Source organism: Lycorma delicatula, chromosome 7, assembly GCF_047948215.1.
Source record: "Lycorma delicatula isolate Av1 chromosome 7, ASM4794821v1, whole genome shotgun sequence".
NCBI classification, from domain to species: Eukaryota; Metazoa; Arthropoda; class Insecta; order Hemiptera; family Fulgoridae; genus Lycorma; species Lycorma delicatula.
In genome coordinates, this window is record NC_134461.1 from 122,722,805 (window position 1) to 122,745,198 (window position 22,394).

The 22,394-nt window shown below is 29.6% G+C and overlaps 1 pseudogene; it reads right to left on the reverse strand.

Annotated features, from left to right (window-relative positions):
* Positions 1 to 3,825: 3,825 nt before the first annotated feature.
* Positions 3,826 to 7,707, reverse strand: LOC142328369 (DNA repair protein XRCC3-like; annotated as a pseudogene).
* Positions 7,708 to 22,394: the final 14,687 nt, after the last annotated feature.

Below are 22,394 nucleotides of genomic sequence, written 5' to 3' on the forward strand. Positions count from 1 at the left end.
TTAAACTTATTCAAGTAATGGCCAAAATAAATTATTGTAACAAGAAAAAATTGTTTCATGCTATATATGATATTTCAATACTGGCAAAACATACCTACAACAGACAGAAATGCTAACCTTTAGACACAGATGTTCTAGGCTAGAAAAATTTTAAAGCTAGTGAATGTTATTTCACTAGTGGATTGGAATGACAGAGTATCCAACAAATTATCATTACTAACAAAGATATTAATTCAAAAAGCAATAATTCCAATTTGAATCAGTGGGCTAAATAAGTATGTTCAATTTTAAGTAACTTTTTATTTTAAATAATTATGTATTCATTTTTAATTTGAAAATCGTTGGGATGGTAAACACACAATGGGCCAAACAGTGTATTAATTTCATCTAGAAATGAAATTAAAATTAGTTTAAAATAAACTGGTATTATTTAATATTGAGTAATTTATATGCAAATTATGAAAGTTAATTTATTAATAAGTATTTGTTGTATAAATGAATGCTATATCATTTAGTAACTTAGTAAAATTTGTAAATTATTTAAAATATTGTGCATATTCTTATAATATAATTTATTAATGTTGCCTGCACATAGAAAACATTTTTGTATTTTAGTAATTGCTGATAAATATGCCATTTTATTTTTTTTTTTATCTTTCTTTATCTGTTCAGATGTGACAAATAATTTCAAAAATTGATTATATAAAACTTACAAGATGTCTTTAACCTTGAATTAGGTTATAGGTTATAGTTTATTTTAAAATTTTCTACTGGACTTTATTGCTATTGTAGAAAAGTTACAATCCTTCTTAACAGATCCATGAAATAAACTGCACTTTTAATTTTACTGTGATTATTTACAAATTGCCCATGTGTTAAGAATTTAGTTGATAGAATTGTAGATAAAGTGTAGTGTAATTCTCACAAACGTTGGTAATATATTGTAACAATTGTACCATTGCTTAGTGGTTGTTAACATTTGATTCATGAATTTCCTGCCATAAGTAGTGGTTTTTATATGAAAAAAGGTTTTTTTAACATTTTAGGAGGTCCTGCATCTTTATAAGAAATAAAATAACACAATATACTGAATAAAACATGAGGGGCTCTTTCTTAAGTAGTCACTTTTAAGTTTTTTCCCAATTTACTCTTGGGATCAAGATAATGAATTTGTTTATATCAGTTGTCAGATAATGGGCATACTAATTAGTTTGGTGCTCTTTATGATCAACTTATAATAAATACTTGCCAATTGTAAAATCTAAAGCTCTTAATTTGGCTTTTGATGACAAAATAGTAACATAAGTTTATTTAACATGACATTGGTTTTCAGAATGCTACTACCTGAGATGTTCATTCAACTAGTTACAAAGGCCATTTGGAAAGTTCTCGACCCGACAAAGAAAACACAAGATTTTTCAGAATTTTTTAAAATTTCAATATAGTCATCTTGCAATTCTATACATTTAGATTGACTATCTATGTTTTAATACTCTCAGTATAATATGATTTCTTCAACACTGCAAACTAAGACAAAAATAACTGAGAAGAGAAAATAATCACTGGGAAAGCACTTGCAGCAACAACCCAACACCTGTGTGTGCATTATTACAGTGAAAGAGCATTTTCTTTTTGCCCAGATCTGGACTTAGCCTGAATAGGACAATTTAATTGGTTTAGAACTGAAGTGAAATACTCCCTGGTGATGGACCTGCCTTTTCCAGCACCATGAGATCCAAAAAGAAAACATGTAGTCATGATTTTTCCTGCAGATGGAACAGTTTTGCTTTCTTTGGTGCACTAACACCTGCTCCCATCCAGTGTTTGGATCTTTCATCTACTGTTATAAAAAAAGTTTTGATTTCATTGGTTGTAGCCGTTTTTGGGCACCCCAAGCATTCATTATGTTGAACAGATTTATGACCATGTTTAAATTCAGCAGCCCACTTTTTACTGTAAAAAAAGCAGAAGAATCCTTTAAAGTACTATCACAATTTTTGTATGTCTGTTGGGATTCAACTTTTCAAAAGAAAGTACTTTATAACAGCTCAAACTACAATTTATCCATTTTGCAGAAAATTCAATACTTTGAATTGCTCAATTGCCACAAACAAGTAACTAAATGTACAAGTCTGAAACTTCACAAGAAGCCTTAATCATTCAATACTGATATATGATACATATTGTATGAATGCATGCAAAGTATGTTTTTTAAGTAAGTACCATTTCGATATAAAACTGCTGCAGCACAGCTGTTGCTGTTTCAAGCATGTGCCTTGAGTAACTGTTGGCTTGCTATACATGCCATTATGTGATTGTTAGTATTTATTTACTGTTTACTGTTTGTTTAAAATGTGTATACTATACACAATGCCACTGATTGTAAAATATGTGCTATAATTCGTTACTTAAATAGCCGATATTCATCAAAAGATTAATGAAGTGTATGTGGGTAATGCTATGTATGATTGAATGGTGAGAAGATGGATTAGGGTATTTAAAGAGGTCCATACAAACAATGTGGCAAGGAGTGGGCGATTATCTGTCACTACTTGTGGTCTAGTGCAGAGAGTTAACGGAAAAGTCCATGAGAATAGTAGGTTTACAATTTCATCACTATGTAATGAATTTCCTTTAATTTCATGAATTGTTCTCCATGAAATTATTGATATTCTTAAATTATCAGAAGTTGTGCTCACATTGGGTACCAAAGATGCTGTCAGAGTTGTTCAAAACCAAACGTTCAGCCAGTGCTTTGAATTTTCTCACCAGATACAGCAATGAAGGGTCTGTTTTTAAGCTGAAATTTTACTGGTGATGAGATACGGGTGTCTCACATTACACTGGAATCAAAACAACAGTCCATGGAATGGAGACACATCTCCCAAGAAAGAGAGTTCAAGCAAACAATGTCAACTTAGAAAATCATGTGTACTGTATTTTTTGGGACGGGGGAGTTACTTGTTGATTTTTTGCCTTCAAGTAAAATTATAAATAATGATAATACATATTGTGAGACCTGGATAAACCGAAATATATGGGAATCGTGGTGCTTCATGACAATGCTCAGCCACATGTAGCTTATCTCATCCAAGATCTCACTGCATCATTTGACTGGCAACAAACTAATCACCCATATATAGTCCTGACCTGGTGCCCAGTGACTATCACTAGTTCCTGCATTTAAAGCAGCACCTCAGCAGTCAATGACACGACGATGATGAGTGTCAAAACAGCCGTTCAGCAGTAGTTATCTTCTCAGGTGGCAGATTACTATAAAGCTGGAAAGCAGAAATTGATCACTCAATACAAGTGTCTTAATGTAGGCAGAAATTATGTAGAATTGTAGATACTTCAGGTGAATATGAATATTTTCAAAAAAATTTGCTTTTTATTTTTTTTATCAAAAGGGTACTTACTGAAAATACATGCCTCATGTGTTGTATACAGGTGATATTTAATTATGGAAACAGCATTATACTGCATATCTGAGAGGTATTTGGAGGCAGAAAGAAATTGGGTTTTCTACCTAGTTAAAAAAAAAACATTATGGTGGGTTTTTAATTTTTATCAGCCTAATTGAATCAAACTTAATTTTTTTTTAAATAGGACATAAGACATGATTTTCATTAAAAATTTTAAAAGAAAAACTGGTAAAACCCATTTTTCTTTTAATGCCTTTATTATTGAGTTATAAGCATTCAAAGTTGCATTGACGGAAAAATCATGTAATCAAAAAAACCAAGTAAAATGTGCTGCATGAACAATTTTATTAAATTTTACATTCATAATGCATTCAGTAACGAACTTTAAACATTGCTGCAACATTGATAATAATAAACAATAACTAATAATTAAAAACAGTTAAATATTTAAAGTAAATAATATCAGTTGATATAACCATTTTATATATATATATAAAACAATATATGTTGTACATAAATAAATAATAATGTATGTATATAAAATTCAAATTATTTGCCAATATAGTAGACTTGATGGAAGATATTCTTATCTTACTGAATCATTCTTGTTTATGCATTTTCAGAGGTACTTCCACTGTTAGCAGTTCCTTCAATATAATAAAGATATTAATTTTAAAAAATCCTGTGTAAAGTAAAATAAGAACTTATCTACAACTTTTGGTCTAATGTGTCATGACAGGATTAACGTAACACACCTGTGATGTTTAGTTGATCACACCACTTTCATAATTATTATCAGAAATCAATAAAATAAAATCCATACCATAAGTAAAGAATTTTCCTCCTATTCTTAATATTTTGGAATATCTTTATTATCTTTTTAATAATAAAAATGTACAAAAATGAATTTCAAAAATATAAATGGAGAGAAATAATAAAAAAATGAATTTTAAATTCTTTCACTTCCTGAAATCCCACTAGCACTTATTTTATAAGGGGATGAAGTTTGTGGTAATTCGGGTGAAAAAATGACATGTAAAGCTCTGTTGTCAGTTTCACCTTGAATCATCTGTAATCTAGTAGTTACTAAATTGGACCATGCAAGTCCTAATGCTGGTACTAATATTGATCTACAATTGTTGTCTTGTTGGATGAGAGAACTAACCTGTGAAATAAACAATTTTTATTATCAATTTTTTTAAAAAAAGAGATCCATTGAAGAGCATGATGAAATGAAATAAGACTAAAATTATAAAATATTCTATGACTTGCTTCCAAAATACTGGAAATTATCTTTTAAAGCCTTTTCAAATCTAATTAGAAACATCTTCACTGAAATTACTACTGGTATAGTAAATAGAATCTACTTCCGAGCTGCTATCATGGAGGGAGACAGTTCGATGACTAATATAACTTGAGATAATCTTTATTTCATTCTACATACAACTACGTTTCTGCATTTGAAACAAGGCAGAGGGACACCATAAGTTATTAAATGCCCTGGATATAACCAGTAAAACACATACCTACATACACTGGAAGAAGCACTATTCATTACCTTCAATATGGTGTCTTCTGTGCTCTTGCTGGGCCGGAAGCTATATTGGCTGTCCATCAATAAGTGCTCAGTAGTTAACCTACTAATAATAATGAGATACAAAACTTTCCCAAAAACCTTTCCAATTACACGCAAGAGCATCAAAGGCTGATAAGAACTAAAAGAAGGGTCCTTGTTACCTTTAAAAAACAATATCAATTCTCCATGCTTACAACATACTGGGAAATATCCAGTAGAAAGCATCCTATTAAAAACCCTAGTCACGGAACTGAATATCATGGGCAATGAGTGAACAAGGAGTTCTACTGTGATACAATCATATGTAGGAGGTTTATGTTGTGCCATACTACAGACCACCTGATGAACCTCCGCCTTGGTAATCTCAAGAGACTATACCTCAGTATGGAACTCAGCGATTCCTTGCTGAACATGTTGGTGATATAAAATTTGACCAGCCTCAGTGTCATCAGGAAGTAATTCATTTAACAAAATGTGGAGAACATGATCTTTGTCCATCACAACACCATCCTAAGCTGAAAGGACTTCCTTCCTATGATTATGTCCAAGGACTCTGTACACAACATCACAAGGGTCCTTATTTGCTTGCTTCTGAACAAATGAGCCCCAGGAATTAAGCTTAGAGAACCTAATATAATGATAGTACCTGGCTCTCTCCCTGCAATAATTTGCTAGTAGAGCCATGCACCAACCAGGATCGCCTTCATATTGTACAGCTCTCCTGAGTTGACACACAGACCACTTCATCACAGTCAAACTGAGTCCACCAGCCTGCTACATGTTCCCGGCCACAGCCCTGGGGAATGGAACTATCAGCAGCTGCTACCACCACAGAAGTAAAATTTTCTGCCAGGTCATCCAATGGGAGCTTGTCCAGGCTTTAAGAAAAGACTTCAAGCCCGGACTCAATAAAATTAGAAAATCTAAGCCAATCTGTCCTCCTCTGTGGAACAGGAAAATGCCTTCAAAACCCGTGACCAACTGGTTTGCAACATTAAAGACCTCAAAATCATGCTTTGCAATGAAACCTTCAACCAATTCACCACTAAAATCAGTGGTCCCACTGTGCCAAAAAAGCAACTTGGCATTAACATCAGCACCTATAAGGATTGGACAATTGCCTATCAATCTAAGGATCCTATCCCATCTTGCCAGATATTCCTCAGTGGGAGCCCTGTACTGAAAGTACGAGCTGACAACAATCAACTCCTGACCTTTAATGACAAGCCTGACCACTACATGATGTGTGTCAGAAGCCTGTCGCACAAAACAGTATCAAGAGACCTCCTTCACAGGATAGCAGACATCCTATTATATCCTACGTAAAACGTTTTACAGCCATAAAAACCTGGCAGATCACCCTTAATCATGTACTGGTGCTGCAGGAAAATAACACTGAGCCTCCATCGCTCAACAATTTCACCTAACTCAACTTGGACTACATAAGCACCCTGGGCATTCAGTTGACCAGACTTGGCCTAAGAGATTTAAATTATTGCTCAACTGCCTGCATTCTCTACTAGAAACTGAGTGCTTATGATTCTTGCACAACCTTTTGCAATTCACATGGGTCGGAGTCTTTGACTTTTGTGGACAATTATCGTGTTTGTGTCTTCCTTGCCACAATACGCACAAACCGGTGTAAATTTACAAAATTTGGCTCTGTGGCCATACCTACAACACTTAAAACATCTTTGAACATCAAGGTATTCTTTGACCCGACAGGATCCAAAATCAACTAACAAGCTACTCTAATGTAAACCTCTGAAAGAGACCAGGACTTACCTCAAAAACTCGATATCTTTGGGCATCATGTCTACCAGTTTTAAAAACCAGCCTACATTCCCACCTAAAAAAAGCTTCGTTCAAATCGGTGTTCTCTTCCCTTATTAGGGACAGAACATCCCCATCAAAAAGACTGGTTTTTAAATGCTATTTTTAACATGACTGTATAATCACTAATTTTTCAATCACTTTCCCAAAGCTGTGATCTCTTTGCTAAGTACTCTTTATTGACATTTCATTTCATTGAGAAGCATACTTTTTTAATCAAAAAACTGTCAGCATGACCTAGCTGTAGTGAAAATTCAACACGATAACCCTCTAACCGGTGCATCACAACTTATTCGGAAATTCTTGGCAAAACTTGATCGAATGATTTCAGCATGTCCTTAATCAACAGATATGGTTCTGTTATTTTTTACTCTTTCCTAAGCTTAAAATTCTGTTTAAAGAAAAGTGAGAAAGGCACAGAAGAGATCAAAAGAAGTATGATAAGAGGACTTATGGTGGTCACTAGAAATCACTAAAAAATGCTTCCATCAATGGAAACAATTGTGGGTTAAGTGTGTTACATCAGAAGGGGCTTCCTTTGAAGGGACAAGTTGTTGAAATAAATAGGTTAAGTATTTATATTTTTATGAGCATATTTATTTAAATATTTATTTTATATGGATATTTTTTATTGTACTTTGTATGTTTAACTGAACAACTCTTCTGTTTATACCTGCATTGAAACCTCCATTATAGAATGGAAGTTGAACTGTAATTGTGAGCTATAAACAAAATTGTGTTTTTCCAGAACCGCTTTCTCCAGATAGTTCAGTTATTCCACGTCTTGGAATTCCATCTCTCAGTAATTTATTTATATATTCACAGCCAGTTGATAATCTATTCCACTTGGGTGATGAACTTTTAAGCATATCTGAAACTAGACAGTCAATGTTAATTAAGTATTATACATATTAAATTTAAAACATGAAATAATTTTTTTTTAATTTACTTCTTGGCTGCAATGTAATTACACTAGACGCTTATACATCTAATAGTCATCCTACCTTTGCATGACAATTAAATTTTTTAATATGTAAAAAATTCCAATTCTGACCAGAATTTAAATTCAAAACTTTTGGATGAAAGGCATTGATCTGCCACTCCATAGATGTTAGGGGTAGGCAAGCAGGGAACTTTTAGGCAATGTTAATAAAAATTATTAGGGATCTACAATGTAAGGTTTATACTAAAATGAAACAATTGACACTAGATAGTGAATCTTGTAGAGCTGCATAAAACCAGTCAAAGGATAAAATAAAATATTAGGCAAGTATGGAAGTTTTAGAATATGTAAAACAAATTGTTAGGGATCAACAATGTAAGGTTTATACTAAAATGTCAAAATTGACAGTAGATAGTGAATCTTGTACAACTGCATCAAACCAGTCAAAGGACTTAAATGATATATTAGGCAAGCAGGGAACTTTTAGACAATGTAAATAAAAATTATTAGGGATCTACAATGTAAGGTTTATACTAAAATGCAACAATTGACACTAGATAGTGAATCTTGTAGAGCTGCATAAAACCAGTCAAAGGATAAAATAAAATATTAGGCAAGTAGGGAAGTTTTATAAAATGTAAAACAAATTGTTAGGGATCTACAATTTAAGCTTTATAGTAAAATGAAACAATTGACACTAGATAGTGAATTATGTAGAGCTTCATAAAACCAGTCAAAGGACTTAAATGATATATTCGGCAAGCAGGGAACTTTTAGACAATGTAAATGAAAATTCTTAGAAATCTACAATGTAAGCTTTATACTGAAATGAAATAATTGACACTAGATAGTGAATCTTGTAGAGCTGCATAAAACCAGTCAAAGGTTAAAATAACTTATTAGGCAAGTAAAGAACTTTTAGACTATGTAAAATAAATTGTTAGGGATCTACAATGTAAGGTTTATACTAAAAAGAAACAATATACAATAGATAGTGAATCTTGTAGAACTGCATTAAGCAAGTCAATGGATAAAATAACATATTAGTCAAGAAGGGAACTTTTAGACTATGTATAACAAATTGTTAGGGATCTAAAATTTAAGCTTTATAGTAAAATGAAACAATTTACACAAGATAGTGAAGCTTGTAGAGCTGCATGAAACCAGTCAAAGGAGTAAAATCACATATTAGGTAAGTATGGAACTTTTAGACTATGTTAAAAAATTCTTAGGCATCTACAATGTAAGCCTTATACTAAAAAAAAATATTTGACAATAGATAGTTGATGTTGTAGAGCTGCATAAAACCAGTCAAAAGATAAAATAACATATTCAACAAGTAGGGAAGTTTTAGACTATGTAAAACAAATTGTTAGCGATCTACAATGTAAGGTTTATACTAAAATGACAGGTTTCCCACCTAAAAAGGTGGGAAACCTCTCATTTGACAACCTTTCTTTCCATAATCTTGAGGTCTTATAATCCTGTTTAGATGTAAAAACTGAACTATGATAAATTCTTATGTATTAATAGGAAGTTTCATCGCTTTAAGTGAGTTCACGTTTGATGCTATTTCATTAATGAAATTGGAGAAAGTATCTACAGATTCTTTTTTTACAGAACCTGATTTTAAAATGCTTTCAGCATTATGAAAAGCAATTACATATTTATTGTCAAATTGCACCTTTAATAATTCTAGAGAAACAAGATAATTTTCATTTGTTATTGGAAGATCTTTAATTTTTAAAGAATGTAAATAGTGTCATTTTTGAATGTTAGTTAAATCATCTCTATTATGTATTAAATTAATATTTACAAGATATATTAATATAATACTGCCATTCTAAGACATTACCTTCAAATATTGGTATATTTATAGGTTGTAATTGAGTTTGTTTAAATGATGTATTTGTACTAACTTCTTGATTAATGATTTTTTATTGATATTATTTATTAAATGTTGCAATTTGCATTCTACAGTACACTAGTTTTCCTTGACTTGTTCATGATGCAATGATAAAACATCATTGTCATAATCTAATTGAAGTTTTGATTGAATGAGGTCATATTTGCATTGTAAATCAAGATTCCTTAATTTAATTTACAAGACGACTATCACCCTGTGATGGATAAAATTTGTCAGTAAATGTGGCAATTCTAGTTATAGAGGCCTTTATTGACACCCCTTTCTTTGTTTAATTAATTGTTCCTTTTCCATAATAGTGATTTAAATTAATAAAAATTATTGATAATGTAAATTAAATGTGAAATAATTTAAGAAAGATCTTACATAAATGAGATAAAATTAAGACACTGTAAATCCCTTTATGTTTGAATATGAAGATTCTTGAATAACATTTCTTCAAATTGTAGATTTATATATACCTGCAGTAGGAGGACCAATAAAAATGTATATCGAAAAGTGGAGATGTTTGTTTTAATAAAATTATTCTTGAGTTTTTGTGATTATAATTATTTTATTGTAATATTCCACTCTTCTCTCAATTCTTCTGTATAGAATTCTAGTTAAGGTTTTTGATGCGTGACTAGTTATTCTGGTATCATTACTATAACACTTTTTTTGAAGTCTGACGGAAATTCCCCTTTTTCATAAATATTATACACCAGTTTGTATAATCTATCAATCGCTTCATCACCTGCACTGCACAGTAATTCTACAGGTATTCCGTCTATTCCAGGAGCCTTTCTGCCATTTAAATCTTTTAATGCTCTCTTAAATTCAGATCTCAGTATTGTTTCTCCCATTTCATCCTCCTCAACTTCCTCTTCTTCCTCTATAACACCATTTTCTAATTCATTTCCTCCGTATAACTCTTCAATATATTCCACCCATCTATCGACTTTACCTTTTGTATTATATATTGGTGTACCATCTTTGTTTAACACATTATTAGATTTTAATTTATGTACCCCAAAATTTTCCTTAACTTTCCTGTATGCTCCGTCTATTTTACCAATGTTCATTTCTCTTTCCACTTCTTAACACTTTTCTTTAATCCACTCTTCTTTCGCTAGTTTGCACTTCCTGTTTATAGTATTTCTTAATTGTCGATAGTTCCTTTTACTTTCTTCATAACTAGCATTCTTATATTTTCTACGTTCATCCATCAGCTGCAATATATCATCTGAAACCCAAGGTTTTCTACCGGTTCTCTTTGTTCCGCCTAAGTTCGCTTCTGCTGATTTAAGAATTTCCTTTTTAACATTCTCCCATTCTTCTTCTACATTTTCTATCTTATCTTTTTTTACTCAGACCTCTTGCGATGCCCTCCTCAAAAATCTTCCTAACCTCCTCTTCCTCAAGCTTCTCTTATGTCACCGATTCATCTGACACCTTTTTTTTCAGGTTTTTAAACCCCAATCTACATTTCATTATCACCAAATTATGGTCGCTATCAATGTCTGCTCCAGGGTAAGTTTTGCAGTCAACGTGTTGATTTCTAAATCTTTGCTTAACCATGATATAATCTATCTGATATCTTGCAGTATTGCCTGGCTTTTTCCAAGTGTATATTCTTCTATTATGATTTTTAAATTGGGTGTTGGCAATTACTAAATTATACTTCGTGCAAAACCCTCTTAAGTCGGTCCCCTCTTTCATTCCTCTTGCCCAGCCCGTATTCACCCACTATATTTCCTTCCTTGCCTTTTCCAATGCTTGCATTCCAATCTCCACTATTATTAAATTTTCATCTCCTTTTACGTGTTTAATTGCTTCATCAATTTCTTCGTATACACACTCTAACTCATCAGCATCATGGGCGCTTGTAGGCATATAGACGTTAACAATAGTTGTTGGTTTAGGTTTTGATTTTATCCTTAATACAATGATTCTATCGCTATGCATTTTGAAATACTCTACTCTCTTCCCTATCTTCTTGTTCATTATGAAACCTACTCCTGCCTGCCCATTATTTGAAGCCGAGTTAATTATTCTAAAATCACCTGACCAAAAGTCGCCTTCCTCTTCCCACCGAACCTCACTAATTCCGACTACATCTACCTTTATCCTATCCATTTCCCTTTTTAAAATTTCTAGCCTACCAACCTTTTTTAAACTTCTAACATTCCACGCTCCGACTCGTAGAATGCTATTTTTTAATTTTCTGGTGACCCCTTCCTTAGTAGTCCCCACCCGGATATCCGAACGGGGGACTAGTTTACCTCCAGAACATTTTACCAAGGAAGGCGCCTCCATCATTGCTATATGAAAATGCAGAGAGCTACATTTTCTTGGAAATAAAGCAGCTGTAGTTTTCCATTGCTTTCAGCTGTGCAGTACTCAGAGGACTGAGTGATGTTGATATGGCCGTTTAAGTCGTCCTGACTCACGCCCTTAACAACTACTGAAAGAGCTGCTGCCCTCTTTCAGGAATCATTCCTTAGTCTGGCTCTCAACAGATACCTCTCAGATATGGTTGCACCTTCGGTCAAGTTACTCTGTATCACTGAGCACTCAAGCCCCCTCACCAACGGCAAGGTCTCATGATTCATAGAGGAGATTTAACCATCTAACGATTTTAAATTGTATTACATCATGAGAGCCCGCTTATAACGCGCACAATACTTACTATTTACAGAGTGCTTATGGTCCATCCGAAGATGTCTGCCGTTAACACAAGTCGAGCCCTCCGACTTCTTATGATACTCCTCTCGTTTATGACTCTCATCGACAAAGTGGAAGCACACTACCACCAGATGATTACACAGGTCACCAGTGTGTCGAAACTGGCGGCATTTGTCCCAACGTTGAACATCTACAAATTCTTTGGCCTTTCACGAAGAGAAGTCAGTAAACTACCCTCCCACAGATTGGACGCCTTAATAGTCCAGAAATCGCCTGGTAGAAAACAAACTGGCTGACGATGGTCTCATGCTGGTTGAGGGTAGTTTGTGGGCGGAGGTTGAATTCCAAGCTACTAAAGCATCCAGAAGGGTAATGCGGCGAATCGGCGTATCGATGTCTCAAACACAAAATATATTCTAAGTCCTAACAGAGACAATTATAAGAGGGATCACGTTTTCTAATTTTTCCGACTTCCTATTCATCCCAGACCAAAACCACCCCGGATCTCCACCGATCTGGGCCACCGCTATCTCCTGACCGCAAAAAAACCCAAAAATTACCCCATCTCAAAAAAATCTTCACGAGGCAAAATCTAGCCGTTTCTTAGGCGTTTCAGCTTTTTTTTGATAGGGTATTTTGGGTAAGGGGTCGTTTAGTTCAGAAATGGTGTGAGACGGCTAGAAACAGAAGGATTTGACCTACCGAAGATTTTATTTGGAGGGGGAAGAATTTTGGAGTTTTTTGGATTTGGGGTCAGGAGATAGCAGAAGCCCGGATCGGTGGAGATCCAGAGGGGTTTTGGTCTGGGTTGAACAGGAAGTCAGGAAAATTAGAAAACGTGATTCCCCCCCATATAATTGTCTCTGCGAGGACTTTTACACACATCTCTACCTCTTATCAAGTGACTGAATTCTGAGTGTAAGTTTATATCAAACCACTGGTCACTAAACAGTCATTTTAGATGCCATTTAAAAGTAATTAATTTACTTAAAATACAATAAATAAAAATTCATGATGGTTTGAGAAAAATTCTAAGAAAACAGTTGTCTTTAAATTTTGCTGTGGTAACTTTAAACAATTTTGAATATTCCTCCTTTAATGCAAAAGAATAATTGGGGAATGTAAGTAAGAACAGGAAATGTTGATGGCTGCTTTGAAGCATGTAGTTGTAATGTGTTGGGCAATGAGGTCGCCATTTCCCGATGCTGGGAAAGTATATTGAATATATTTTTGCATTACTTAAAAAATAATACTTTGTTAATAACTGATGAATAACATAATCAATATAATAAAAGATCTTTTATTCAGTAACAATAATGCAACTCTTAAATTTTTTGCAATTTCTCCAAGCTAATCCCGATTTTTTCTAAACTTTCCTGACTTTCCCTGCCTATGGGAACCATGTTTTTGCTAATCCTTCCATTGTTTAAAAATATTTTCACCAGAATATATCAGAAGAGCTAACAAAATATTTTACGAAAAGGATGAAAAGATCTACTTCATTAAATTGTATTTAAAAATGTTTTTGCTAAAATTCTGCCCAAAGTTATAAGTTTAGGTGACAATTATTTCATTTGAAAGATGTCAGAGCATGGTTCTCCACACAATTGCTCTAAACATCACTGTAAATCTCAACAAGCAAAGCAATGAAGAATTGAAAACAAACCTTTATTAAAATTTCTCTAATCCTACAATGCCCCTGGATCGACTCAAATAAACTATTATTATTAACCTTGAATGATTTGCATTCTTCTTATTCCCCAATCTTTCTCTATCAGAAGCAGTTTCTATATATTACACCTATTTGGATTTTTTTTGTGAAAATAAAATTACAATTAGCAATAAAAATTAAAATACAGTAATGTTTCAACAGACTTTATTCACAAACTATAATAGTAATAATAGTAAACGAACATAATAATCATTCAAGATTAATTAACACCAGGTGCTTTGGATGATACAGTACTATTTTATTAATAATTACATTTGTATATATATTTATATAAACTGAATTACACACATTTTAAGAAACAACACAATAAAATTATACACTAAAAGTATCAGTAATAATATACATTTTAAATATCTAAATATATAATAAAATTGTAATTCACTACAATACTTGTTCAATTAATAAAATTAAGTGGAAGTTACACCAATTAAAATGTTAAAATCAAGCAGTATTTCATTAAAATTATTATTACCACTGTTATTTATGGATTCACTGATCAAGAGAAAATAATTTTATTTGAAAACTGCAAAGAAGATTTTTTAAATTAAAAATAGGATTCAATATTTCATTCAAAAATAGGTTTTCAAAAACATCCACATTGTATTAACTAATTACCAATAAAATTTTATAAACAGTTTTATAAAAATCAAATATAGTCTACTAATGAAAATTTGGAAAAACAGAATATAATTTAGCTAAAATTAAAGTCCTACTTTTGTCAATTTTTTCACTTATTTTATAAAATCAGGACAAAATATCTAAAATTGTCTCCTCAATTATTATTTAGATGAAAATATTCTTCACCCCCTGATTATTAAACATAAAAATCACATTAGATATTAATAATCAAGTTCAAACTGTAAATTCGGTTACAGTTGGAATTCTGATAAGTTAAAAATGAACCAAAATGAAATTTTCACAATGAAAAAAAACAAAATGTAAACTCTCCCAGTTCTAACGCCCTAACCTGCTATTATGTTAAGAATTAATTTCAATCTGGTAAGCCGTTTAGATGCAGGATCCATATTCAAATTCAATAAAAACCTACTTCTAATTTTAAAGTTTACCGTAAAAACCTTCAATGAACATCAAAAAGTGATAAAAATCAAAATAATTTATAAGTTATTTATTTTTATTATTTATATAAATTATTATTAATTTATTTTTCTAATTTATGATACATTTCCCAGTTACTGAATTTCACAATTAGGTTAATAGAATACTGATTAATAAAAAAACGTATCTTAAAATGCTAGCATCAAATTAAATCATGATTAATTCAACTGAAGAAAAAGAATAATGGATGAGCAGTCGTACTTAAGTCGATTGCTATTCTTTCACAACCTAGATAGGTATCATAGGAGTGGAATCATGGTGTCATAAGTAATATGAAATTATACCCATCGATGCACAGTAACAATCAGCTTACCCAAACAATTCATGTTAAATCTACATCCTATTTTGAGGTTATAAAAAGAATCAATTAATAACTGAGTACATTGCTGGGTAATACCAGAACTCTTACTTCAGCTGAAATCTAATCCAAACCCGATTAAATTTCTTTTTCAAGAGAAAACAAAAGAGGTCTTCTATAAAAATTCCTACCATTATCGGTGTCATAATACTAGATAAACGGAAAAGAAAAGCAGTATTGAATAACACAGATTATTTCATAATAATATTTATAATATAAATAATATTAGTAGCAGTGTAATATTTATTAAATAGTAGTTAATTCATATAATCCATCAAATAATTTTATAAAATGAAAAAAAATTGATGGCAACATGCCAAATTCTGCAACAAAAATAAAACATTAATTTTGGTAGAAAATAAATAAGTGTTTCAGTTTGTCAATAAATTACTTTCCAAATAGGCTGCAAATTGGATAATAAGTCTCCAGCCTGACATAGAGATGATATCAGCAGATCCAATATCTTACTGACATTCTTACTATCCTTTATTAGCTTATAATTAAGGTCAAAGGCTTGGTTAGTACACATTTGACAGCATTTTGAGAAAAATGCCTTTGTAATTCTCATGAGAATGAAATAATTAAAAAAAAAATGCAGTTATAAAATAATTCCATTTGAAAAGTTGCAATCAGTTGAAAAAAAAACGCAATTTCAAATCAAACAAGAAATAGACTCAACACTAGAACACTCTTATCCATGATATTCAAAAATAAAACTGTGGGTTTCTAAATTTAAAGAAAGGTCATAAAAGCACTGAGGACAATCCACGATCTGGAAGCTTTACTGAGGTGACAACTGCTGAAATTATACAAAAATCCATAAAATTATGCAGGAAAATCGCAGATTAAAAGTGTGCGAGAGAGCTGAAACTGTTAAAATATCAAAAGAACGTGTTGGTTAAAAAAAATAAATAATCATATCTAGCAAAAAAAAAAAAACTGTGACAATGCACCAGCACACTTGTCAGTTGTCGCATTGGCTAAAATCAATGAACTGAAGTTCAAATTGCTTACTCATCTGTCTTATTCACCAGATTTAGCACCCGGTGACTACCACCTTCCTAACTTCAATAAATGGCTTGGTGGACAATTTAAGAGCATTGAGGTAGTTACTGATGCTGTAAATTGGTATTTTGAGGAGCTCGATGAATCACATTATAAAAATGGTACAACTAGATTAGAGCACCAATAAGTCATAAATCCTGACTTAATGATTAGTCTTAGGTGTGCATAACCCAAATGAAATTGAACATAAGGACCATATAAATCAAAACAGATGGGTAAATCATCAAAAAATATAATATATGGTATTGTATGAATGGATTGGTTATTATTATCTTATGATTATAATAAAGTACTTTCTGCTCTGTTATAAAAAAAATTATCTTAAAGATCAGTACAAATGCAATCATTAGGAGATTTTGTTACAAATTTTATATGGGGACGTGTAATTTCAAACTATCAGCTTCTATAACCCCAACCAAACATCTTAGATTAACCTGTTTTGTTAATCAAATGTATTCTGCATCAATATAATATATATTACATACTCAGCAGTAAATTACAAAAGTAGTGAATTCTATACTGTTTAATACAGTGCTTCAGTTAATCAATTTTTCTTTCACGAGTAATTTATCTATTTGCATAAATTCACGTGAACAGTTGTAATTTATAACAATTTACTCAATATATTAATTTAAACCAATAAACAATATATTAATATTAAAACAATATACATTTTAATTTAAACAATATATTAATTTAAATATATTAATATATTAATTTAAAGTTTGAAATGAATCACTTTAGCAGAATCTAAAAATTTGATTAGATTTTTATTCTTTAAAGTATAAAAATTTACTGAAATTTAATATCACTAAGAAAGCCGTCCTGTTGTGTTCATACAGGAGAATATAATTCTTTCTTTCAAGTATAACCATAAAACAACCATGAAATAAAAATCAATATTGAGGAGGAGCCTTTCACTTATTCAAATTAATGGTGAATGTATTGTACCAGCATACTTCAAGTAGATGGTTTTTTACATTTCAAAATCAATCAAAAATATAATTCTGTGGGCCCAGAGACTACTGAATGAATCCAAAATACTGAAAGATGAAGTAAAAAATGGTGGAATGAACGTCAAGGTACAATTCGAGTTCATATTTAATGTTGTTCCAATGGAAAAAGCATGTCACTAATGACCTATAGTAACACAGAGGACCTTAAAAATCCTCTATGCTATTAATCAATTTTCTGCCAGGCATCAGCCAACCAATAATATAAGTAAAAATGTTAGAAAACAAGTGATTTAATAACACGAATAACTCACAGAAAATATTTTAAAGCAAAACCACACAGTCACCCTTTCATGCGTAAAAATCCAACTAAATTTTACATAATAGCATTAAGCTCATTTCTGAGGAAATAAAAAATTAATTAATAGCTTAGTTGGTAGAGCCATAAACAATGTTTATCACATGAGACGTTTAATTTCCAGGTCGGGTAAGCTGGATTTTTTATCAGTCATTCATCTTATCAGATATGCACAAGCAAAGAACTTTATATAGGAATCACAAAGAAAAAAAATCGTAATTACGCATATTATATTATACAAATACAACATAAAGAGTTAATACTGTAAATAATTGCAATATTATAAAATTAATTATTATATAAAACAATATTTTTGGTATGAATACAATAATTAATTAAAATTTTTATTTTCATACATTATTAATCTACATTTGCAAATGATAATTTATTATAACAGCAAAATCAATAAAACATATACAATAATAATTTTAATTAATACTACATACAATAAACATACAAAATAAGCAAAGTTTAAAAAACAAATTATCATTCTTTGGTCATTTGAACTGAATAAATATATATTATTGTTTCTATTGCTTCATTTAATATTTTTTTTAATTTCTACTTTTAAGAGAAAGAAAGTAAAAAAAAGAATTGTACATAATTATTTTTACAACCAAATAAAAAACATAAAATACTGATTATTAAACAACATTAGCGCCATTAACATCAATTATTATGCTATTTTATTTTACTCAAAACCTTATAATCTAAATATTAACCATTAATTATAATACAATGCAGAAAAAAATCTTTTTCTTATTTTTACATAAAGTAATTAAAATAACAAATATAAACATATTACAATAATAAAGAACACAAAATTTACATTAAACAGAAACAAAAATCACCTTATACAAAATTATAGGTAATAAACATAAGTTAGTCTTAAACAATAATACAAGATACAATTTTTATTTTTTAATTAAAAAGAGAGAATTATTTACAGTAAACTTATTTTACAAAAACACTAAATATTTCTGTTTTATATCATATAATGTATAAATTAATTTTTAAAAGTTGTTCATTAATAAATCTTCATAAAAAAGTCTGATATTTACTCATTAATTACTCAAGATAAATTTATAATGATAACTGAAAAACTACACCACGTTAGTTTTACTATAAAAAAAATTTTAATGAATAAAATAATGTCATATTCAAAAAAAAATTAATACTATGCATGAAATCATTAATTATTACTTTCAAATAATCAAATATTACATAAATAATAGTTTCATATATCTGACTGAATTAAATTAAAATATATTTTAATATCTTTAGTCTTTGAGCTAACATTAATAACTATGCTAAATCGATTAAAATTTCAAATAAATTATTTTTAAAAAAATAACCATTATGTAAAAATTTAAATTTTAAAGTAACCCTAAAAACCAATATAATTGTATTGTAAATAATTAGCATTATTAATAATTTCAATTATAAATTAGGATTCAAAATTACTTTTTACTGTGGAGTAGATAATTTTGATAATAAAAATTCATTAAAAACAATAAAATATTTACAGATGAGCTTACAGAAACCACTGGTAAAGAAATAGTAAAATATATGGCATAAATAATGGGTGTTCTCTAAACAGTTCAACCAAATTATCTTATGAATCATTTTTTTAAATTTAAATTAACAATTATTTATATTATTTATTGCTTCAATTCATTAACTATTAAAAAGGTTAAGAGATTAAGTATATGATCAATATTCTTTTATCTAACTACTCACATTACAAACGGTTTTATGCATCCTACTTGCAATGTAAGTGAGATTTGGAAAGACACATATACTATACTACACAGTGGGAAGTGAGATTCATCAAAAGAGCACATGTGAATTCAAACCAGTTGTCAAGGTAAGTGAATGGAAATGTTTTATCTTTTATTCTATGCATGCAACAGTTACTTTTAGATTAAACTAACAAAAAAAAATCATACATATAGTAATATTACACAAAATAATAATAATTTATAAACCACAAAATTAATTCTATTATTTATATATTACACGTCTTATATAAGGTAGACACAAATTTATAAAAAATTAAAATAATACTGTTTAATTTTAATACTTAAACTTAATTTTTAATTCAGAGATTTACTTGAAATACAAATAATCATATTTTCTACAATAGATTTATTACAATTTATTTTCAAATTAAATACTTTAAAATGAATAATTATAAAAAAATAAACAGAGAAATGTTAAAAATAAGAGATATTTGTCAAAACTGAGATGTCTTACCTTTTGTCGGGCAAACAGACATAGAAAAACCAAAATAATTTTATTTTTTTAATACCAAAAATTTTAATAAAGTTTTTGAATTTTATTTTATTAAGATATATATTAATGACAATCCACCGAAGTTTTTCTTCATATACTAAGAGAAATGACAAATATATTAGTACTTCAAATCTAGAAATCAAAAGTTTTATAAATTTTGCTGGTGGGTAGTACAAACCGGTGGTTTTTTTCCTTTGCTCTATCTTTGATAGAACAAAGGAAAAAATGCTTTATATACAAACATACATCTCAATTTCCTGAATTTTTTTTTATCCAAATATATATTTAATTAAAATATTTGACTACTGTTGCATAGTTTTTAAGTTTAAATTATTGCACCTCTATTAACGTTGATATACTGAATAATTTGTATCTACCATAATTTAAAAAATTAACAGCAGTTTAATAAAAATATTTCATTCAAAGTAAGTCTTGATCAATTTGTGTTGTCTTTGTTCTATAATATTAATCAACTGATAATAATATAGGCAAAAAAAATATGTTACGTCAACATTGAAACGAATTTAATTCACAAAGAAATTTAATTTTAAAACATCAATAATAGACAAAAACATATAACGGTAGAGCGGATTAGAATGAAATGTAGAAATTTTTGAATGTTTTTTGTGAAGATGAAATTAATAAAACAAAGTATAGTAAATGTGAAGCAAGGATATTCTCATTACACAATGAATAAGATTTTTTAAATATACTCTAGACTAATCAGTCGATTCCAGTTGCTTGATTATGTACCTAGTAATTTAATAATTTAAGCTAAAGGAAAGATGTTAATTAAAATATACACACATGTATAATTTAATAGAATGGAATACATACTTGCACTAGTGAGATTTACGTTTTATAACTATTAACTATTTAAATAGGTAATGAGATATATTAATGTCAACTTAACATTTATATGGCAACAACATAAAACATTTTTTAATATTTATTGTATTTCACTGCTTGATTTTTTTTAATAAGTAATTCATATATAAATTTACATGTTTTCACACAAATTCTACTTTACAATATGAAAAAATCAGATAAAAGAAATATTTACATACCATACATTTAAAACACAGAATATACATTACACATTTATTAGGATTAATAAAAATTAAACAATGTAATATTGTGAATTAACTAATCTTCTAATCAATTATATTTTATTTATGTAAATAGTATTTTTGTTAAGATTATAATTAAATGTTTTAATTACACTTTGCTTTGACAATAATTTTAATGCATTTTAACAAATTAAAAAAAAAAAAAAAAAAAAAAAAAAACAACAACATGAAATAAAAATGAATACATTTAATCAGTTATTAAAATTATTTTTTTTCTCAAAAACCTAGCAAATAAATAATTTACTTAAAAAGCTAAAATACATTAAATACTGTATCTTTCATTTAATAACCAAACAGAAAGAAATAAAGAATTAAATTTCAAAAAAAAACAATTATACTATAATTAAATTCAGAATTTTATAAAAAATAACAATTTTACATAAATACCAAGAAACCCAGTTACAATGATGTTCTAGTATGTTGCAAATTAGTTAACCATTTAAATTATTTAGTCAAAGAGTAATTAGAAAATACAGCTTATTTCCAATGAATGTGATTACTTATATATTGAAGATTCAAATACTTTAGGTATTATAACTGTTTTTTTAATTAAAATGTTAATTTGTTTCAAAGCATAACAAATTTCAGTAACAAATTTTTTTTTTCATTGGTTTCCAATAATGTAGAAAAAATTTAATGTGTAGACTAATATAAAATTAATCATAGATTTACTGAGAGCATCTTATAATGTGATCAATTTTTAGTAATTACTCCTATTTATGTATTGAATAATTACACAGTTTTTTTTGTTTTTTTTTAAATAAAAAAAGAAACATTTTTATTTAATATTGAACTAGCTTGAAATTTAAAAAAAATGTTCATATGGTAATGTATTCTACTCCGAGGATACAAGAAATGTCCACTATCCTAAAACTATGACATCAGTACACTTCTTTATTACTATATACGATTTTTATAGCGACTAATATTAGCACAGTTAAAGATAGTTAGCGTAGTTGAAAGCTAGAAAAACTACATACATTTCACGATACATTTTTCAACTTTAAGACAGACAGATGTTA